Source organism: Erinaceus europaeus, chromosome 11, assembly GCF_950295315.1.
Source record: "Erinaceus europaeus chromosome 11, mEriEur2.1, whole genome shotgun sequence".
NCBI lineage: Eukaryota > Metazoa > Chordata > Mammalia > Eulipotyphla > Erinaceidae > Erinaceus > Erinaceus europaeus.
In genome coordinates, this window is record NC_080172.1 from 117,190,157 (window position 1) to 117,212,873 (window position 22,717).

A 22,717-nucleotide genomic window follows, 5' to 3' on the forward strand; every position below is an offset into this window, starting at 1 on the left:
TGCCCACAGCTGGCCCCTAACTCGGACCTCCTCAGGGAAGCCCTTTCCCGGCTAGAGACAGGGGTGAGCCTTCTCGCTCCAAAATGTTTGCTGCCTGCCCCTCACTACCTGGCCCACAGAGAGCTGAGCTGGGTCCTCGGGGCTCTAGAAGCCCACGTGCTTCCCAGGCCACCGTGCAGCCCCTCACAGAGATGCACTGACCACTGGGAGGTCCCGGAGACGGCCTCCACTCGCCCTGGGAGGGCTCAGTCTGCCAGCCTCCTGTCAGCACCTGGGTTCGTTCCTGGCGTGGGGAAACGTCTGTTCAACAGCCCCCTGTTGGAGCCGCCCTCACTCACAGGCATAGCAAGGCCCCCTTGCGGAGCCCTGAGATGTCCAGCTGGACTTTCAGGGCGGGGGTGGGGGGCAGGCCTGGCCTGGCAGGGAGGGGTGGTCGGGGTGAGAGTGTGCCAGTGACTGTATCCAGGTCTCCTCTGCTGCCCAAGCAAGTGGACAAGACACACACAGCACAGCATCCATCACGTGCCGTGGGGAACACAGTCCGGCGGGAACCTTGAAGGATGCCAGCGCATCTTCCCCCCCCAAAGAGCCCCCAGTCTGATGGGAGGTGGAGGCTCTGTCTTCAGGGAGCCCCAGACCGAGCTGGGTGTGTGTCGGGGGTGGGGGTGACACCCTTCTGCCTTTGGCAGCACTGGCCTCCGGAGATAAACGCAAACAACAGGTGAAAATGCTAGAGTCCGGGGGCCAGGCGGTGGTGCACCCGGTTAAGCACACACACGGCACTGTGCTCACCTGCAGGGGGGAAAGCTTCGTGTGTGCCGAGGCAGGGCTGTAGGTCTCTCTCTCTGTCTCCGCCCCTACTTCCCCCTTCCCTCTCAATTTCCCTGTGTCTCTATCCCAAATAAATAAATACAAACTTTTTTTAAAAAAAAAAAGAAAATGTGGGATGGGGCAGATAGCATAAGGGTTCTGCAAAGAGACTCTCAGGCCTGAGGCTCCGAAGGCCCAAGTTCAATCCCCCACACCACCATAAACCGGAGTTGAGCAGTGCTCTGGTTAAAAAAGTAAGGGCCGGGAGTCGGGCTGTAGCGCAGCGGGTTAAGTGCAGGTGGTGCAAAGCAAGGACTGGCGTAAGGATCCCGGTTCAAGCCCCCGGCTCCCCACCTGCAGGGGAGTCGCTTCACAGGCGGTGAAGCAGGTCTGCAGGTGTCTGTCTGTCTCTCCCCCTCTCTGTCTTCCCCTCCTCTCTCCATTTCTCTCTGTCCTATCCAACAACAATGACAACAATAATAACTACAACAATAAAACAACAAGGGCAACAAAAGGGAATAAATAAATAAAAATAATAAATATTTTTAAAAATAAATAAATAAATAAATTTTTTAAAAAGTAAGGGCCTCCATAGAGTCAGAGGGTCTGGGGGCTTGAGGGAGACGTGGTCAGGTGGCCGACTGGACAGAAGAATGCAGGTGTGGGGCTGTGGGTGGGGGGCTCTCTGGGAACCTTGAACTAGGGTCTCTGGGAAACTGGGCCTCACCAGAGCACCCACAGGAGGGCCGGGAGGGCCGGGACCAGCTCCAGCTTCCAGCTTCTGCTGACGATCTTACTTAGAGGCCAACCCAAGCTCTCCCTGCTCTGTAAAGGAAATCTTTTAAAATCTGCCTTTCAGTGGGCCTGCACATGTCTGTGTATGTGTGTGTGTGTGTGTGTGTGTGTGTGTGTGTGTGTGTGTGTGTGTGTTTCACTCAGTAGCAAACTTGTTTACCTAAATCTGAGATCTCAAATCCCCTTGTCTCTACACAGCAGCTAACGAGTTCCAGAAATCAGGCAGCTGTGCCCCAAACCAGCTCACTCTCTCATTGCAACAGGGGCATTAGAGGGGCCAGGCGGTGGCGCACCAGGTTGAGCGCACACATTACAGTGCACGAGGACCCGGGTTCAAGCCCCTGGTCCCCACCTGCAAGGAGACAGCTTCACGAGTGATGTAGGACTGCAGGTGTCTCTCTGTCTCTTTCCCTCTCTATCTCCCCCCTGACCTCTCAATTTCTCTCTGTCTCTATCCAATAATAAAAGTAAATAAATAAAAACATTTAAAAGAAAAGGCATCCTGAAGAAGGAGCAGCCTGGGCAAGGCTCAGAGCCTGGAACAGACCATAGTTCAGGTAAAGATGAGCTGCCTCTTATTTTATTTTATTTCCCTTTTGTTGCCCTTGTTGTTTTTATTGTTGTTGTTATTGTCACCATTGTTGGATAGGACAGAGAGAAATGGAGAGAGGAGGGGAAGGCAGAGAGGGGGAGAGAAAGACAGACACCTGCAGACCTGCTTCACCGCCTGGGAAGCTTCCCCCTTGCAGGTGGGGAGCCGGGGGCTTGAACTCAGGTCCCTGAGCTTGATGATATGTGCCCTTAACTGGGTGTGCCACCACCTGACTCCTTATTTAATTTTATAAAGTCAAGAGAGAGTGCTAGGGAGACAGCATCATGGTTCTGCAAAGAGACTCTCCTGCCTGAGGCTCTGAGGTCCCGGGTTCAATCCCCAGCACCACCATCAGCCAGAGCTGAGCAGGGATCTGGTAGAAAAGAAATGAAAAGAAAAGAAAACAAAACAAAGCAAAACAAAAGAAAGAAGGAAAGAAAGAAAGAAAAGGGGGTGGCGGGCAAGAGACACCTCAGCACCCAGCCACCACCCACCGTCCTCCCCTCCCCACCCAGTGCTGTCCATGGTGCAGGGAAGCCTGACTGACCTTCCACCCAGCCCCCAGCCCTGTTTGCTCCTAGCTCAGCAGAACTGTTTGTGATCTCATGGGGGGCGAGGGGCAAATGTCAGCCTCAAAATGTTGGCAGGAGAGCCTGGGAGAGGCTAGAACATCTGGGCTGGCATGCTGGAGGATTTGGGGTTCGATTCCTGAAACCCCACGTCCCTGAGTGGCATTCTTGCTTCTCTAATGTTATCAGTCTTTATACTAACTTATTATTATAATTTTTTTCTCCAGGATTATTTGTAGCTCAGTGCCTGAGCTACAAATCCACTGCTCCTGGAGACCATTTTTCCCATTTTGTTGCCCTTGTTGTTTGTTATTGCTGTTGTTGTTGGATAGGACAGAGAGAAATGGAGAGAGGAGGGGAAGACAGAGAGAGAGGAGAGAAAGACAGACACCTGCAGACCTGCTTCACCACCTGTGAAGCGACTCCCCTGCAGGTGGGGAGCCGGGGACTTCAACTGGGGTCCGTAAGCCGGGCCCTTGCGCTTTGTGCCACGTGCACTTAACCCTCTGCACCACCACCTGGCTCCCGTGCGGTTCCTCTTACACCGTCCAGGAAGAACTAGGCTTCACTGAGCACTACTATCTGCTGTCAGGTCCGAAGGTGCATTTATGTGGTCCTCACAGCAGCAGGGGGAGGTGTTGGGGCTATGTGTGAGCTTGATAGAGCTTAGGGAGAACTCACCCATCCTTGGATGGAGGTCTGAGAAGATAACCTCTTGGTGAGTCTCTCTCAACCAAGGTGAGCAAAGGGGAGAAGCTCAGACTTGGTTCTTTCCTTCTTGACTCTCAGTCCCACAGATACCCCAGTACTTCCCTCCATTAACTGCAGGCCACATGGCCGCAGATTCACTCATTCAAAGTCACCTTCTGATCACAGAGGAGAACACACCTTATCACACACTCCATCACACACCTCAGACCCCAGACAAGAGAAATTCCAAACTCTATGGCCTTTTGATATCCATCTTCTCTCTGTCTCACCCTACTGGTTTAACCCCTATGCTTCTCTCAAATACCTTTGGATAATTAAGTTGCTTGCGTCATGGAGAATAACTGTCTTGTATCTCATCAATTCCTGTCATAGCAGCCCCCTACCATAAGGGCAAGTCGACCTTTAAGAAACCTGTAATTTCTGACATATTTCAATAATAACTCCCTGTCGTTTTCGACGGGTTAGGTTGTTTTCACCGGGCTGGCTTCACGGGCGGGTAACAGATGACCAGGGACTCATAGTTGAGCTGTAGGCAGTATCTCTTTATTCATGCAGGACGCAGCACAATCTAAGCCGAGCTAAGCTAAACTCAAGGTAAAGTACTCTAAAACTCACAATGCTGTCTTTATATATACTTGCCAAGTAGGGTGGAAACAGGGTGTGACATAGAGAGGGTGGAGAGAAAAGTGACTGGTGAGAATCAGAGTGTGACAAGGAGAGGATCAGGGTGTGACAAGGAGGGGGGGTGGAGCAAAAACATATCATGAAACAGTGGGGATTGAACCAATGCCCTGGAGGGAGGTGCTTGTTAACAGCGGTTATATAAATAGAATGAAGTGGTTATGTAAATAGAATAGTGTTAAGCAGGGGGGATTTAAACCAAATGAAACAGAAAGGGTCTCATGCATACCAACAACTCCCTTTGTTTGGTTTTCTATTTAACTCATGTCCACCTGCTAATAAACGAGATCTGAGCACGCTGCAGGGCTCCCCGGTGTCTTTACTCGAGAAAGAACCGGTCTGTTACCTTTCCCCTGGAGATCATCCCGCCAGAGACCCCGACAGGGAGGCAGCTGTCACCGTGGTGTCAGCCCCAGGCACCAGTGAAGCGCAGGGTGCTTTGGTCATGTGCCCGAGATCACACAGCCATGAGGGCTCTGAGGAACAGGACAGTCTCGTCCCCTGGTACAAATGGCACCAAAGGTCCAGGGAGGGGCAGCAAACGTGCCCGGCACGGTGCAGAGGACGGTTCCCATCAGGGTCATCAGGAGCACAGAGACCAGTCCTGACTGGCCCTGAGTGGCCCCTGAGGGAGCAGAGGTGAGCTGGTGGGAGCAGCTGCCCCAGGAGAGGCTCTCAGACATCGCCTCCGACTGAAAGTGGCCTGGAGCTGCCACCCAGGAGGGCGAGGAGACAAAGTCTAGACTTGCGAGCGTGAGGTCCTGAGTTCAAGCCCTGGCACCACATATGCCAGAGAGGGGCCCTGGTACTCTCTCACACTCTCCCTTCATAAATAAATAAGTTGTTTTAAATGTAAAAATAAGGTGTAAAGTATGGGAGTGTGTGGGGGTGGGAAAGCCTAATATTCGGGAGTCAGCCGGTAGCACAGCGGGTTAAGCACATGTGGCAAAGCACAAGGACCAGCATAAGGATCCCGGTTCGAGCCCCTGGCTCCCCACCTGCAGGGGAGTCACTTCACAGGCGGTGAAGCAGGTCTGCAGGTGTCTGTCTTTCTCTCCCCCTCTCTGTCTTCCCCTCCTCTCTCCATTTCTCTCTGTCCTATCCAGCAATGATGACATCAGCAATAATAACTACAACAACAATAAAAACAACAAGGACAACAAAAAGGAAAGAAAGAAAGAAAGAAAGAAAGAAAGAAAGAAATATTTTTTTAAAAAATCCTAATATTCATTTACCCAAAAGATAGAATCACACTGATTAGAAGGGACACATGTACTCCCCATGTTCACAGCAGCTTCATTCACAATAGCAAAACCCTGGAAACAACTAAAAACACCCTTCCACAGGTGACTAGATAAAAAAAAGTCATGGGTCATATGCTCAATGGAGTATTACTCAGCAATAAAAAAGGTGACCGTGTGTCCTTTGGGGTAAGGTGGTGGACTTGGAGAAGATAATGCTCAGTGAAGCCGGTCAGGAGGGGAAGGGCACTGCAGAACAGTTGCGCTCATGTGAAGAACACAGACAACTGAGAATACAAATGTGAAAGAAAAAAAAGAAATTCAACCACTTTTCAAGACTGGGAGAACTAAAGTTCTCTATGGCGGGGCGCAGGGGACACAGACATTTGGTGACAGAAGTAGAGGAGGAAAAAAACATAATGTAAACCATTAACTCCTCAATAAAAAAAATAACTAAATAACTGGGGCCAGGCGGTGACGCACCTGGCTAAGCACTCACATCGCAGTGCTCAAGGACCCAGGTTCAAGCCCCTGGTCCCCACCTACAGGGGGAAAGCTTCATGAGTGGTGAAGCAGGACTGCAGGTGTCTCTCTGTCTCTCTCCCTCTCTGTCACCCCCTCTCAATTTCTCTCTGTGGCTATTTAATAATATATAAATAAATTTTTAAAAATAACTAAATAAAAGATATACATAAACGGGGCTGGGTGCTGGAGCCCTTGGCTGAGCGCATGTTACAGTACGCAAGGACCTGAGTTTGAGCCCCTGGTCTGCCCACCTGCAGGGGGAAAGCTTTCTGAGTCATGAAACAGGGCTGCAGGTGTCTCTCTGTCTCTCTCCCTCTCTATCACCCCATTCCCTCTTGATTTTGGGCTGTCTCTATCCAATAAATAAATAAAGATAATTTTAAAACAAATTTAAACTTACATGGCACAAAGCGCAAGGACCAGCGTAAGGACCCCGGTTTGAGCCCCCGGCTCCCCACCTGCAGGGGAGTCACTTCACAAGCTGTGAAGCAGGTCTGCAGGTGTCTGTCTTTCTCTCCCCCTCTCTGTCTTCCCCTCCTCTCTCCATTTCTCTCTGTCTTATCCAACAACAATAACAGCAATAGCGACAACCGTAATAACAGCAACAGTAAACAAACAACAAGGGCAGCAAAAGGTGAAAAATGGCCTCTAGGAGCAGTGGATTTGTAGTGCAGGCACCGAGCCCCAGCAATAACCCTGGAGGCAATAATAATAATAATAATAAATTAAAAATTAAAACTTTAAAAATATATATATATATAAGTGGATATAAAGAAAGTAAAAGTAGCCTAATATTGTGTAATACTGTAAAACAAAGTTAAGTCAATTAAAATAAATAAATAACTTAACATTAAATTTTTTAATTTCTTTATTAGGGAATTAATGTTTTACATTCGACAGTAAATACAATAGTCTGTACATGCATAATATTTCCCAGTTTTCCATATAACAATACAACCCCCACTAGGGACTCTGTCATCCTTCTTGGATCTGTACTCCCCCCCACCCACCCCAGAGTCTTTTACTTTGGTGCAAAACACCAATTCCAGTTCAGGTTCTACTTGTGTTTGCTCTCTGATCTTGTTTTTCAACTTCTGCCTGAGAGTGAGATCATCCCATATTCATCCTTCTGTTTCTGACTTATTTCACTTAACATGATTTTTTCAAGGTCCATCCAAGATTGGCTGAAAACGGTGAAGTCACCATTTTTTACAGGTGAGTAGTATTCCATTGTGTATCTAGACCACAACTTGCTCAGCCACTCATCTGTTGTTGGACACCTGGGTTGCTTCCAGGTTTTGGCTGTTACAAATTGTGCTGCCAAGAACATATGTGTACACAGATCTTTTTGGATGGGTGTGTTGGGTTCCTTAGGATCTATCCCCAGGAGAGGAATTGCAGGGTCATAGGGCAGGTCCATGTCTAGCCTTCTGAGAGTTCTCCAGACTGTTCTCCACAGAGGTTGGACCCATTGACATTCCCACCAGCAGTGCAGGAGGGTTTCTTGGACCCCACACCCTCTCCAGCATTTGCTTCTGTTACCTTTTCTGATGTGTGACATTCTCATAGGAGTGAAGTGATATCTCATTGTTGTCTTTATTTCATTTCTCTGACAATCAGAGAGTTGGAGCATTTTTTTCATGTGTTTCTCAGCCTTTTGGATCTCTTCTGTGGTGAATATTCTGTCCATGTCCTCTCCCCATTTTTGGATGGGTTCATCTGTTTTCTTGAGTTTGGCAAGCTCTTTATATATTCTGGTTATTAGCCTCTTGTCTGATGTATGGCATGTAAAGATCTTCTCCCATTCTGTGAGGGGTCTCTTGGTTTGGGTAGTGGTTTCTATTGCTGTGAAGAAGCTTTTTAATTTGATGTAGTCCCATAGGTTTATGCTTGCTTTAGTCTTCCTTGTAATTGGATTCATTTCACTGACGATGTCTTTAAAATTTATGTGGAAAAGAGTTCTGCCAATATTTTCCTCTAAGTATCTGATAGTTTGTGGTCTAACATCCAAGTCCTTGATCCACTTGGAATTTACTTTTGTGTTTGGTGAAATATAGTGGTTCAGTTTCATTCTCCTGCATGTTTCACCCCATTTTTTCCAACACCATTTGTTGAAGATACTCTGCTTTCCCCATGTAATAGTCTGGGCCGCTTTGTCAAAGATTAGATGTCCATATGTGTGGGGCCTCATTTCTGGGCTCTCAATTCTATTCCACTGGTCAGTGTGTCTAGTCATGTTCCAGTACCAAGCAGTTTTGATGACAATGGCTCTATAATACAGTTTGAGATCTGGGAGTGTGATGCCTCCAGTTCTGTTCTTTCTTCTCAAGATTGTTTTGGCAATTCTAGGTATTTTCTGGTTCCAGATGAACATTTGTTCTATTCCCCTAAAAAAATGTGGTTGGGATCTTGGTGGGGATAGCGTTAAATCTGTATATGGCTCTGGGTAGTATATTCATGTTGATGGTGTTAATTATTCCAACCCATGAATATGGAATGTCTTTCCACTTCTTTATGTCTTTTTCAATTTCCTTGAGTAATGACTCATAATTTTCAGTACACAAGTCTTTTACTTCTTGGTTAGGTTTATTCCTAGATATTTTATTGTTTTAGTTGCTATAGTAAAAGGAAATGATTTCTGGGTTTCAACTTCTTCTAACTGAGTGTTTGCATAGAGGAATGCCACTGAATTCTGAATGTTAATTTTGTAGCCTCACACCTTACTGTATGGCCCGATGATTTCCAAAAGCTTACTGCTGGATTCCTTAGGTTTTCCTATGTATACTATCATGTCATCTGCAAATAGGGAGAGATTGACTTCTTATCTTCCAATCTGTATGCCTTTAATTCCTTGCTCCTGCCTGATTGCTGTGGCAAGAACCTCCAACACTATGTTGTCAACATTAAAATTTTAAGCCAGGTTCATCACTAAGAAGGCTAAGGAGCACCAAGAAAAGATATCCAGGGAGGCAGGTCTATGGAGCTCCAGCAGCTATGTTTCTCTCCTCTCCGCTCCCGGGCCTGGGGTTCCTGGTCTCAGACACACACACCGTGTGCCCTGCTGTGGGCCTAGGGTTCCTGGTCTCAGACACACACACCGTGTGCCCTGGCAAGCCAAACTTTCTCCCTAGCACGTTTTTGGTGTTTTTTTTTTATGTGAGTAAAATGATCAGTGTTTTTAATGGCTTCTAGATTTTTTGCGTCATACATAGAAAGTGTTCACACTTTAAAGTCAAAGATTAATTTGTCCATGTTTCCTTCTGAAATGTTCTTGAGTTCATATTCACTTTTCAAATCTTTTCTTCCTTTGTAACGTATTTTAAGTGTATAGTAGGCACCCAGTGGGGCCCGGTGGTGGTGCACCCGGTTAGTGCTCACATGACAGTGCGCAAGGTCCCAGGTTCAAGCCCCTGCTCCCCACCTGCAGGGGAAAGCTTCTTGCGTGATGAAGCAGCACTGCTAGTGTCTCTCTGTCTCTCTCCCTCTCTATCTCCTTTTCCCCTCTCAATTTCTCTCTGTCTCTATCCAATAATGAATACATTTATTTGTTTATTTATTTACTCCTCCAGGATTGTCACTGGGGCTTGGTGCCTGCGTTATAAATCCACTGCGGCTATTCTTTCCCATTTTATTGGATAACAGAGAGCCACTGAGAGTCGAGGGGGAGATAGAGGGAGAGAGACAGAGAGACACCTGCAGCCGTGCACTGCTGCTTGTGAAGCAACCCCCTGCAGGTGAGGAGCAGGGGGCTTGAACCCAAAGCCTTGCACGGGCACTTACGCTTTGTACTAATTGTGTTTGGCTGGTTGTGCCACCACCCGGCCCCCGGAAATAAATACTTTTTAAAAGTAGGAATCCAGACTTTGGTTTTCCAAGTGACTAGCTGTAGTCCCAGTGTCACTTGCTGAGTTTTCCAGCCTGGCCACCGGTTTGGTGTTGTCACGTCCTCAAACGCAGGCGCCCGTTTAAACTCAGGCATGTTTTTTTTCTTTTCTTTTTATTTTATTATTTGTTTATTTATTATTCGCTTTTTGTTGTCCTTGTTGTTTTTTATTGTTGTTGTCGTTGTTGTTGTTGGATAGGACAGAGAGAAATGGAGAGAGGAGGGGAAGACAGAGAGGGGGAGAGAAAGACAGACACCTGCAGACCTGCTTCACCGCCTGTGAAGCGACTACCCTGCAGGTGGGGAGCCGGGGACTCGAACCGGGATCCTTACGTCCGGTCCTTGTGCTTTGTGCCGCGCGGCGTACCCCGCTGAGCTAGTGCCCGACTGCCTCGGGCTTATTTTCTATTCTACTTCATTTTTTTCTGCTTGAATATCCATGGCTCAAAACCATATTGTTCTAATAACTGAAGAAGTTCACCGTGTGGTTATTTTTTTTTCCCATTCTCGTTCTCTCTCTCTTCTCCAATTTTCCTGGCTAAAGCTTACTGGCTAATTTTTCAAATGAACTTAAGGATAAATATATTTACCTCAACAACGATGACAAAACTATCAATGTTTTTCCTGGAATCAAAATACAAGCGTCAACTAGCTTGAGAAGAATTAAAATGTCTCCCCTCCTGAAATATGATATACACATACATTGCCCCAAGAAGCCATCTCTTGGTCTCTTGATGCTTCTGCTATTAAAATACTCACTGGCGTAGACCACGCAGCCAGCGGCCTTGCAAGTCAGCCAGGAAGCAGCTCAGTGAGCCCTCACAGAATGAGCATTTCTGGGAAGCTGCCGCCCAGTGAGTGAGCAGTGGCCAGCACCCCGAGTCTCCCCTCTCCCCAGACCCGCCTTGTCACCCAGATATAAGTGAGCAGTGGCCAGCACCCCCGGAGTCTCCCCTCTCCCCAGACCCACCTTGCCACCCAGATATAAGTGAGCAGTGGCCAGCACCCCCCGAGTCTCCCCTCTCCCCGGACCCACCTTGTCACCCAGACATAAGTGAGCAGTGGCCAGCACCCCCCGAGTCTCCCCTCTCCCCAGACCCACCTTGCCACCCAGACATAAGTGAGCAGTGGCCAGCACCCCCTGAGTCTCCCCTCTCCCCGGACCCACCTTGCCACCCAGACATAAGTGAGCAGTGGCCAGCACCCCCCGAGTCTCCCCTCTCCCCAGACCCGCCTTGCCACCCAGATATAAGTGAGCAGTGGCCAGCACCCCCCAAGTCTCCCCTCTCCCCGGACCCACCTTGCCACCCAGACATAAGTGAGCAGTGGCCAGCACCCCCTGAGTCTCCCCTCTCCCCGGACCCACCTTGCCACCCAGATATAAGTGAGCAGTGGCCAGCCCCCGAGTCTCCCCTCTCCCCAGACCTGCCTTGCCACCCAGACGTAAGTGAGCAGTGGCCAGCACCCCCTGAGTCTCCCCTCTCCCCGGACCCACCTTGCCACCCAGACATAAGTGAGCAGTGGCCAGCACCCCCTGAGTCTCCCCTCTCCCCGGACCCACCTTGCCACCCAGACATAAGTGAGCAGTGGCCAGCACCCCCCGAGTCTCCCCTCTCCCCAGACCCACCTTGCCACCCAGACATAAGTGAGCAGTGGCCAGCACCCCCTGAGTCTCCCCTCTCCCCAGACCCACCTTGCCACCCAGATATAAGTGAGCAGTGGCCAGCACCCCCCGAGTCTCCCCTCTCCCCAGACCCACCTTGCCACCCAGACATAAGTGAGCAGTGGCCAGCACCCCCTGAGTCTCCCCTCTCCCCAGACCCACCTTGCCACCCAGACATAAGTGAGCAGTGGCCAGCACCCCCTGAGTCTCCCCTCTCCCCGGACCCACCTTGCCACCCAGATATAAGTGAGCAGTGGCCAGCCCCCGAGTCTCCCCTCTCCCCAGACCTGCCTTGCCACCCAGACGTAAGTGAGCAGTGGCCAGCACCCCCGGAGTCTCCCCTCTCCCCGGACCCACCTTGCCACCCAGACATAAGTGAGCAGTGGCCAGCACCCCCTGAGTCTCCCCTCTCCCCGGACCCACCTTGCCACCCAGACATAAGTGAGCAGTGGCCAGCACCCCCCGAGTCTCCCCTCTCCCCGGACCCACCTTGCCACCCAGACATAAGTGAGCAGTGGCCAGCACCCCCTGAGTCTCCCCTCTCCCCGGACCCACCTTGCCACCCAGACATAAGTGAGCAGTGGCCAGCACCCCCCGAGTCTCCCCTCTCTCCGGACCCGCCTTGTCCAGAGAAGCCATGTCCCCTGCTGGCAATATCAGGAGTATTTTCCTACTTTTGAAAGTTGTGATAGAAGTGCACAGACTCTCTAGCCCTTTTTCTTTCCATCCGTGTACGCTGGGAGTGGGACAACCCCCCCCCCCCCCCGCCCCCCGGGCACTCACTCCTGTGTGCGTTCGGTCCTGTTACAGCAGCATGCGTCCGTAGCTTCTACTTCTGACAGAGATTCCGGTTGCTCCCAGTCTCGGGGGCTCAGAATCGTGCAGCTGTGGCCCTGCAGGTACTGGGGCAGTTTCAAGCCCTGAACTCACAAGCGTGGGGCCTCACGTTCGATCCCCAACACTGCACGTGCCAGAGAGATGCTCTGGTTCTCACCCCAACCCCATTAGTAAGTAAAGAAATCGGGCCAGGGAGGGGGCATAGTGCTTATGCAAACAGCTTTCATGCCTGAGGACCCGTGGTGCCAGGTTCAGTCCCTGTGAGCTAAGCAGTGCTCGAGTAAAAGTCACACGAACAGTTTAAAAAGAAGGAGAAGGGAGCGGGGCGGTGGCGCAGCGGGTTAAGCACACGTGGCACAAAGCACAAGGACCGGCGGAAGGATCCCGGTTCGAGCCCCCGGCTCCCCACCTGCAGGGGAGTCGCTTCCCAGGCAGTGAAGCAGGTCTGCAGGTGTCTGTCTTTCTCTCCCCCTCTCTGTCTTCCCCTCCTCTCTCCATTTCTCTCTGTCCTATCCAACAACGACGACATCAATAACAACAACAATAATAATTACAACAATAAAATAACAAGGGCAATAAAAAGGGAAAATGAATAAATAAATATTTTTAAAAATAAAAAGAAGGAGGAGAAAAGGAGAGTGCTGCTGTGGACATAGCAGTCCCGTTTTCTTTTCCTAAGTCAGAGCCTCATGTGGAGTAGTTCACTATTGCTGACTCAATTTTTTTTCAGAGATGGAGTCGGGGGGAGAGAGAGAGAAAGAGAGATGGGTGGGGGATAGAGCATAATGGTATGCAAAGAAGCTTCCCTGCCTGAGGCTCCGAAGTCCCAGGTTCAGTCCCCTGAACCACCATAAGATGGGGAGGGGGGCTTCCCCTTAGTGCCAAGACTCTCCCGTCTGTGCTGAGACTCACGCGTGGGCTGCACGCAGCTCTCTGGTGCTGGGTGTGCTGTGACCTTGATAAGACTCCTGGACTCTGGACAGAGAACAGACGGAGGTGGTTCAAGAGGGTGAGTGTCTTATCTCTGATGCCGGTGGGGACATGGGGCACCTGGGGTTCAGATGAGGACTGTGGGTCTGGGGCCTCTGTCCCCAGATGCTCTGAGGGACCCTCCTAACTGACAACTTCCCTTTGCAGAGGAGATGGGGCCTGGGGTCCCGGGATTCTCCCTAAAGACAGAGACATTCGGGGCTGGGTGGTGGCGCACCTGGTTGAGCGCACATATTGCAATACGCAAGGACCCAGGTTCGAGCTCCCGGTCCCCACCTGCAGGGGGAAAGCTTTGCGAGTGGTGAAGCAGGGTTAAAGGTGTCTCTGTCTCTCTCCCTCTCTGTCTCCCCCTTCCTCTTGATTTCTGACTGTCTCTATCCAATAAACAAATTAAAAATAATTTTTAAAAAAAGACACATTCTAGTGGTCCAGGAGGTGGCGCAGTGGATAAAGCACTGGACTCTCAAGCACGAGGTCCCGAGTTCAATCCCCGGCCACACATGTACCAGAGTGATGTCTGGTTCTTTCTCTCTCTCCTCCTATCTTTCTCATTAATAAATAAATAAAATCTTTAAAGTAATAATAAGGACATTCTAGATTCTGTTACGTCTCTCCCGCTGCGGTATCTGTCGTTTTTTTAGAGGAGCTCTGAAGTTATTTCCAGAGGAAGCTATTTCCAGAGGAAGTTATTTCCAGAGGGAAGCCAGGGGCCGGTTCTACTTCCAGAAGTGCAAAGTCCGTGAGGACCACGAGGTGGCAGCATTGCTCCGCTGGGAAACCAGGCTGGGCTCTAGCACAAGAAATTGCATTTCCAGCAGCCAAGCCTCATCTGTCTCCCGCCGCCCCAGGCTTGGTAGGAAGCCTTCCTGGGTGGGAGTGCGTGTGTGTTTATTTCAGGGGCGTCCAAGAGAATGAATACTTTTCGCATGAACTTCCTTGTGGGCTCCCACTGCAGGAGTACTGGGGAACCCGACATATCTGGGGGAGGGGACAACTATTTTTTAATATTTACTTATTTCCTTTTTGTTGCCCTGGGAACAACGAGATGGAAACAGTATTGGTCCAAAGTGATCGCAACGGGAAAATAATCACATTTGTAATGGCACAGCTATCTTTGTGGAGACTCGATGGCTGGTATTATTATTATCATCATTATTTTTTTTAATATTTATTTATTTATTCCCTTGTGTTGCCCTTGTTGTAGTTATTATTGTTGTTATTGATGTAGTTGTGTTAGATAGGACAGAGAGAAATGGAGAGAGGAGGAAGTCGGGCTGCAGCGCAGCGGGTTAAGCGCAGGTGGCGCAAAGCACAAGGACCGGCATAAGGATCCCGGTTCGAACCCCGGCTCCCCACCTGCAGGTGAAGCAGGTCTGCAGGTGTCTATCTTTCTTTCCTCCTCTCTGTCTTCCCCTCCTCTCTCCATTTCTCTCTGTCCTATCCAACAACGACGACAACAACAATAATAACTACAACAATAAAACAACAAGGGCAACAAAAGGGAATAAATAAAATAAAATATTTTTTTTTAAAAAAGAAATTCTAAAAAAAAAAAAGAAATGGAGAGAGGAGGGGAAGACAGAGAGGGGGGAGAGAAAGACAGACACCTGCAGACCTGCTTCATCGCCTGTGAAGCGACTCCCCTGCAGGTGGGGAGCCTGGGGGCTCAAACTGGGATCCTTAAGCTGGTCCTTGCACCACCTGCGCTTAACCCACTGCGCTACCGCCTGGCTCCGGTCATCATCATTTCTGTTATTGCTATTATTATTTGTGACTACTCAAAAACGAGCGATTGCATGTATCTCCCTCCCCCCTCGTCCCCCCAGAGACCAAGTCAAACCTCTGTTCTGAGGTGCTGAGTACCCCCCTTTACCGTGGATCCAAAAGAGACGCACTGGACAGTCTCCTAAGAACAGCTGAGGCCCTTTGCTACTGCGTCTGCTGAGCTCAGCCAAATCCCTGCAGCCAGGGCCACCATGGCATGTTCCACTTCAGGTGGTGTCCGGAGACGCCAGGCCCAGGATGTCAAGCCTTCAGCTCCAATACTCTGGTGACACCACCTTTCCCAGCTCCTGGGACTCCTCAATTCCATTTTGGGTGGTGCCCTTGCTAACAAAACCACAGAGCCTAGAGACAGACCCGGGCCTGTGAGCCGGGGCCCCTGTGCACAGCAGTCAGAAGTCAGGGCAAATATACACCTTAAAGTGAAAGTGTGCAGTGGTCTGCAGCGAGCGAGTGCAGCAAGCGAGAAGAAATACCTAAAATAGACGCCATGAATCACTTCATCAAATAGTTTCTATCTAGACCTCCAGGCCCTCCTCACCTACTTTCTATTTCACTTCCTCAATCACTCCAAGGCTAACCTTGTCAGACAAAGGAAGGGCGACAAAAGCTGGATAAGGGCAAGAGACCGGCACACTTTAGTGATGGCTCTTCCGGTCACTACAAGGCCACCCCATCATCCGAAGCCCTAGTCACAGAATCCTGGGATTCCCACACAGATAGGATGGGCCTAGACCTCTAACAGATCCCTCTCTCCACCATCGCTGGTCACCTCCAACAGGAACGTCAGCACAAGCCCTCCTGTGGCCTCTCCAGGACCTGCCCTCACTGCAGAGCAGCCATGGCGGGGAACTCCCCACTCTCTGCAGGGAAGCTGATCAGCCTGCTCTGCCCCTCAAGGAAGACGGGTCCTGACATGAGAGCAGCCTGGAATGTTCCCAGCGGTGGCCATGGACTGTGAGCTCAGACTGACAGGGACTCAGAGGCCACACAGGCTCCTGTGCTCAGTGTGAACAGACACAGGCCCTGGTCATGTGATCCTGATCAATGTGGGTTTACAGGTAACAGTATTTCTATATTTTTCCCATATTTGGGAGCTATTCTCTGCCCTCATCCAGTTTTCTGATCTTATTTCCAATTCTGACACCATCTACCCAGACAATACCTTTAGTCTACCTGCATGTTAGCTGTCAGGCTCAGGCAAAAATTAGTAAAGTCATGGGCCCCTTGGAATAGACCTAAAATGGACTTCCTAGCTTCTTCCAACATGAAGACCCCAATCTAATCTGCTCTGCTCTTACCTTTAGGTTCCTGATTAGTAAACAACTTGTTCTGCTTTATATATCAAGGCTTTTTCAGTCACCAAGCTGCAGATGCTGCCATGATGACAACCTGACTTCCCCAGCAGACGCCCTCCCCCATGTGTCCTGGAGCCTCCCCTCCCCAGAGCCCTGCCCCACTAGGGACAGACAGACACAGGCTGGGGGTGTGGATCCACCTGCCAACACCCATGTCCAGCGGAGAAGCAATGACAGAAGCCAGAACTCCCACCTTCTGCTCCCCATAAAGAATTTGGGTCCACTCTCCCAGAGGGATAAAGAACAGGGAAGCTTCCAATGGAGGGGATGGGACACGGAGCTCTGGTGGTGGGAGCTGTGTGGAATTCTACCCCACTCATCCCATAATCTTGTTGATCATGATTAAATCACTAATAAAAGGAACATTCGGACTAATGTCACTTGCCACCCCCCACCCTACTACCCCCAGACTGTCAGCTTCTGCACACAAAGGAACTGGTTCCTCTGTGCTCCCAGCTGTCTCCTCAGCTCCTAGCGCTGGTGTGTGACACCGAGAAGGTGCTTGCTAAGCCAATAAGCGTGAGTGACCATGTGCAGAATGGATTAATGTGTGCATGAGTGGATGCATGCCTGCAGAAGTGAATGAATGAGTCAGTGAATGAATGAATGAGTGTAGGAATGCGTGCGTGCATGAGAGTCTCGGTCTAACCCCGTGGCCTGCATGGGTCCCTCTTGGCCCTGGGCTCTGTGGAGTCCGTATCTGGGAGCAATCTGTGGGTGCTCTGGGGGTGACTGTGCACCACAAACCCTGAACTGGAGTTGGTTCTGTGTCAGAAGCTTCCCCAGTGGTGTCTGTGCCGGTTCCCTCCTCCAGCGATGGGTTGATGGCATGGCAGAAGGCAAAGTGACCCAGGGAAGCCATCCCCCAGCCCACTCCTCTCCCTGCCCCTCCCCCCAGCCCTCACCCCCACCCCCACCAGATCCTCTGGTGGCTGAGATCCTGCCTGGGCTTCAGGATGGAGAAGCCGAGAGAGGCTCCCTCACTCATAAATTACGTTCCAGGCAGTCTGCTGGGAAGATTAGGATCGCACTTGTTTGGAGCCAGGGCTTTCCAGCGTCTCCCTACAGGAAAAGAGGTTCAGGGATAAACAGACCCAGCAGTGAAGGGAAGAAGAGGAGGGAGGGAGAGGGGGAGAGAAAGACAAAGACAGAGAGAAACAGAGGCCTGGCAAGCGGAGAGAGAGAGAGAGAGAGCTCAAGTCACACAGAGTTACAAGCCCAGGAGGGAGAGAGGGTGGTGGGCTGGCTAAGACCCCTCTGGGTAGGTCAGCGAGCCCAGACCTCCTCACCTCACACCCACCCATCAGCCACCACCACCGCCCCCGCCCGCCCCAGTTTCTCGTGTCTTGTGCAGAAGCTGGGTGCTGCTATCTGCAATAATGTCCTTCCTCTAGAAAACAACACTGGAGACCTGAGTAGTTCTCACCACCTGGGGAAGGACGCTGCCCTGGTTGGGAACAATTGCGCAAAGTCACACAGCAAATCGAGGACTCCAGGGGGAGACATGTGACTCTTTGGGGGGCTCCCACTTGGGAGTGGGGTGTCTGCAGCCCCCAAGGCAGGCGTGCGGAGGGCTCATTCCCCTGTTTCCAGGGGCTGCCTCTTTCATCTGGTTTCACAGACATACAGACACACTCACCCTGACCTGCGGCCGCCTCCGAGCTGGACTGGCTGGCCTTCCGCAGAAAAAACATTTGCCTCTGGACAAGAGAAGGGCCAGACGTGGACGTTAAACCAAGCCACTGCAGAGGCTTCCCCAGGCTTCAGGACCCCGGGCGTTAGGGCTCAGCAAGGAGCTCACTGAGTAGCCTGGGGGCAGCCACGTGGCATCTGGGAACCTCATTTTCCAGGAGGAAAAAAGACAGAGGCTCCACTTTGCAAACAGCCTTCCTGGGCTAAGGCCCAGCCTCAGGCAAGCGCTGGATTGGGAGTCCCGGTTCCCCTTTCCAGAAACCCATGGCCCTGCAGAGAAAGCTCTCACCTGCTCTTACAGCCCAGCTCCCCGGCACCCTGGGTGTTGGACTTTAGGATGGTACCCATCACACAGAGGGGGAATGCAAGGGCTGGGCACAGCTGGCTTGCTAATGGCAACACTGTTCAGGCAGGAGCAGAGCCAGGAGTCAGACAGATGCAGGTCAGCCTGGCCTGACAGCCCCGACTAGCCTGACCCCTTCAACAAGGCCGTATGAGCCTGCTGGGAGGAAATGGGGAGTGGAGGAGGGAAGGAGACACACACACACACACACACACACCACTGACTCAGCCCCTGTAATTAAGCATTCTCTTGGAGATTCCAGAAAACCACTGTTCCTAATCTCTTTCATGTAAAAAGATTTTTATTTTTATTTTTTTTATTTTTTGCACAGGCAAGAAAACCAAGGTCCAAAAGAGGTTCATAGCTCTGGCATCTTTTCTGCTCCACCCTTGCCTGGGACTAAGGCTGTTAAATAAAGTATAAGACAGTGTTTGGAACACATTTATATTGAGAGAGAGAGAGAGAAAGAAGAGAGAGAAGAAGAAGGAGAAGGAGGAAGAAAGGGAAAGAAAAATATTTTGAGAAAGATTCTTTCTGGAGAAAGGTTTCAGTATGCATGATAGCCTGTGGTTCCCTCTGAATTGAATGCCCAGTTCTGTGTTAGTCTCACCCTCCTGTGTGGGAAGTTGCCGGCTGCCTCTGTCACCATCTTATTCTAGCCTAGACGGGGTGACTTGAGCCCCAAATCTGGGTCTCTCCCAGAAAACCCACGCCCAGCAATAAACTGACATTTGAACAAAACTCAGTCAGCCGCTGTCTCCCACAAAGCATGGGGGCCCAGTCATCTCTAATGCACACTCCCACCCTCTGCCACCAGCTGAGGTAGAAGGCAAAAGGTTCCTCTCAAACCTCCCTCCCCCCCCCCCATCTTGGTCATCCCAAAGCCCTGCTCAGCTGTGGCTTATATTCTGGGAATTGAACCTGGGGCCACGGAGGCAATTTACAGAACCACTGTGCTGTCTCCCCAGTCTGTCCTTAGAGTCACTGGAGGCCTGAGGGTGCCACCTTGAGTCCTGTCAGCCCTCTGGGCCTCAGTTTCTTCACTTTCCTGCACAAAGGGCTGCTCTCCCTACAGCCTCACTACAGGAACTGGAGGCTGTGCCAAGGTCCCCATGCCCACCCAGCGTCCCCAAGATAGGTCAGGGCCCAAGTCCCGGGGGCTCTGGTGCTGGTGAAGGTTGGCCTCCCTGCTCAGGGTGGAGGGCAGAGTAGCCCTCACCTGGGGAAATGTCTCTTCTCCTCCCTTGCAGGCGGTGAGCGTGTGCGCATGTGCCCAGAAGCCTCTGGTGGGGTGCCCAGCCGCCCAAGTCCACTGCAGTGAGGCAGTGTCCACTCAAGGCACCTGAGCCTGTGGGCACAGTCACCACCTGCAGGAGCTCTGCACCTGCAGCCACGCCCCCTTGTCGCTGCGCTCCTGACTGCACTGCCCGCCCCCCTCTCTGAGCGCCACTCAGAGAAGATGTTTTGGACTCAGGCAGACCAGACTCCCACCCTCACCCATTCTTTCGCCTTGTGTCGTGGGCACACATGAGCTAGCCCACGTGGGGCAGGTGGTGCTGCACCCAGGTGAATGCACAAGTTGCAGAGTTCAAGGACCCAGGTTCAAGTCCCCAGTCCCCACCTGCAGAAGAGAAGCTTTATAGGCAGTGAAGCGTGTCTGCAGGTGTCTCTCTCTCTCCTACTCTGTCTCCCCCACCCATCATAATTTCTCTCTGTTCTATCAAATGAACAAAGTAAACTAAAATAAAGGACAGCTTTAGATGTCTGTCACACGCCGCAGGGTGAGAAGTGAAGCAGGGCTACAGGTGTCTCTCTTTCTCTCTCTCTCTCCCCCTCAGTCTCCCACTTCCCTCTTGATGCTTCTGTCTCTAACAGATAAATAAAAAAAATGTTTTAGAAATAAAAGTAATTCTGGGCGGGAGCACAGTGGGTTAAACGCACGTGGCGCAAAGCGCAAGGACCAGAATAAGGATCCCGGTTCGAGCCCCCGGCTCCCCACCTGCAGGGGAGTCGCTTGGAGTGAGAGAGTGAGCAAGCGAGTGCGTGAACGAGGGCCCCATCAGGGCGCACCATCCTCTCCCCCAAACCCCTCAGGGATCTGCACCTCTCTGACAGTGTGGAACACCCGGACACCTGGACACCAGGACAGACACCAAGACGCCGCAGTCCCTTCAAATCTGGAAGCTCCCCTCGGACCTTAGAACAGCTCCACAGCTCGTGATTTCTGGCTCAGAGAGGGCCGTGGAGTCACACAGCACACTGGACGGAAACCAGACATCCCGTTGCAGCCGTGCAGACGCTGCAGGCGGGTCCCCTGCCCACACTCAGACCTCTGGGTGCTCAGTGACAGAGCAGAGGCCAGAGGGACGCGGTTTGGCTTACTGTCCCGTCCCAGCTGTGTGACCTCCTGACAGCCGCCCAGCCTCTCTGAGTCTCTCGGTGCCTCGGGGCTTGCTGAACATTATGAAATGGCGTGGGGGCATCCTCACTCATGGGGCATCAGACCCCACCCGCCAGCTCTCACCAGGGCCTGACAAGCCCCAGAGCCAGCCTGCCAATCTGTGAAGCCTGGATCACAGAGAAATAATTGAGGTTAATTCCTCAGCAGCCAGCACGTACCACCCACCTCTCCTCCCAGCAGGCTGGGAGGATTTATAAGTTAATGGCGGCATTGTCATGTAAAGGGTTGGAGAGCCTCGCGAGAGAGCGCCCCGGGGACTCGGCTGGGATGAAATGGGAGGCATAATGGCATTAGCACCCAATTACTCCAGGATGATCACTCCGGACTCCCCGAAGCAAGAAGCTGAGAGCCCGCCTCTCCCAGGACGCCCTCCACTGGCCCCTACCGGACCCGGGGCGAACCAGAAGGCCTGGCTGCCTCCCACCAGAGTCCTCCCAGCTTGCTGTGTGGCCTCGGGAAGCTCACACAGCCTCTCTGGGTGGCTTCCCCCCTTGACTGCCCTGAGGGTCCCCTGCAGATCCACAGATGGCTGAGCTCCCGCTCCCAGCCCAAGCCCCGCCCTGCACCCACCTGAGCCGACACCAGTTTCCTTTTTAATCATTTTATGGGTTTAATCACGTACTCCTTAAGGGTCTGCAGTACAGCGTTTATCACGTGGCTGCAAGGTCTCCTGCGAGATAGGTGTCACCAGGAAGACAAAGCCCCCTCTACCCCCATCCCCTGCCCACCTTCCCAGAGTCCTTTGCTTTGGTGCAATACACCACACCCAGGTCATGTTAAGTAAGATGGGCCAGAAGAGAGAGCTGGACCCCAGAGGATCTCACAGCAAGTTAAGAAAGAAGGAAAAGGGTCCGGGTGGCAGCGCACCTGGTTGAACTCACGTGTCACACCGCACAAGGATCCGAGTTCAAGGCCCCAGCCCCCACCTACAGGGGGAAAGCTTCACAAGCAGCGAACCTGGGCTGCAGGTGTCTCTCTTTCTCTCTCCCTCTCTCTCTCCTCCTTACCTCTCAGCTTCTCTCTGTCTCTACACAATAAAATAAAAATAAATATACATATTGGGAGTTGGATGGTAGCACAGCGGGTTAAACACATGTGGCGCGAAGCGCAAGGACCAGCCTAAGGATCCGCTGGGTTCGAGCCCCCGGCTCCCACACCTGCAGGGGAGTCGCTTCACAGGCGGTGAAGCAGGTCTGCAGGTGTCTGTCTTTCTCTCCCCCTCTCTGTCTTCCCTTCCTCTCTCCATGTCTCTCTGTCCTATCCAACAATGACGACATCAATAGCAACAACAATAATAACCACAACAAGGCTACAACAACAAGGGCAACAAAAGAGAATAGATAAATAAATAAATATTTAAAATAAATGAATAAACAGACATATTAAGGAGGAGGAAAGACAGGGCAGGTGCCAAGTATAATAGACACGGGGGCTTCAGGGCAGCGGGTCCATCCCAGGCACAGCACCATGGAGACCCTCCAGCAGTCGTCCTTCCACCTCCACCCCAGTCTCCAGCATTTAACTCTCCTCTCCAACCCACAGATGCCAAACCCCAGGCCCAAGGGCAGACTTGTGCCCACAGTCCTGCACAGGAAGCTGCTGGACGAGATTGCAGCTGGAGGTGCCGTTCTAGACACCCCTCCAGAGCCGCTCTGGGGGCTCCCCAACCTTCCTACCTGGGTCCTCAGCCTGGGAGCTCCCCCCACCCCAGTCCAGGGGCACCTGCCAGGCGCCCCTACCCCAGCCTGCTAGGAAGCCAGGGCCCGGCTGTCTGAAGTGACCAC

At 51.6% G+C, this 22,717-nt stretch overlaps 1 protein-coding gene across 1 annotated transcript in view; it reads left to right on the forward strand.

The window, feature by feature from the left end:
- The window catches only part of KLHDC7A (kelch domain containing 7A), a 141,829-nt gene extending 119,810 nt beyond the window's left edge, over positions 1-22,019 (forward strand). The window contains exon 2 of the mRNA XM_060200873.1: positions 21,999-22,019. The gene's annotated coding sequence lies outside the window, so the exon portion shown is untranslated. The remainder of the gene's footprint in view (positions 1-21,998) is intronic.
- The last annotated feature ends 698 nt before the right edge of the window (positions 22,020-22,717 follow it).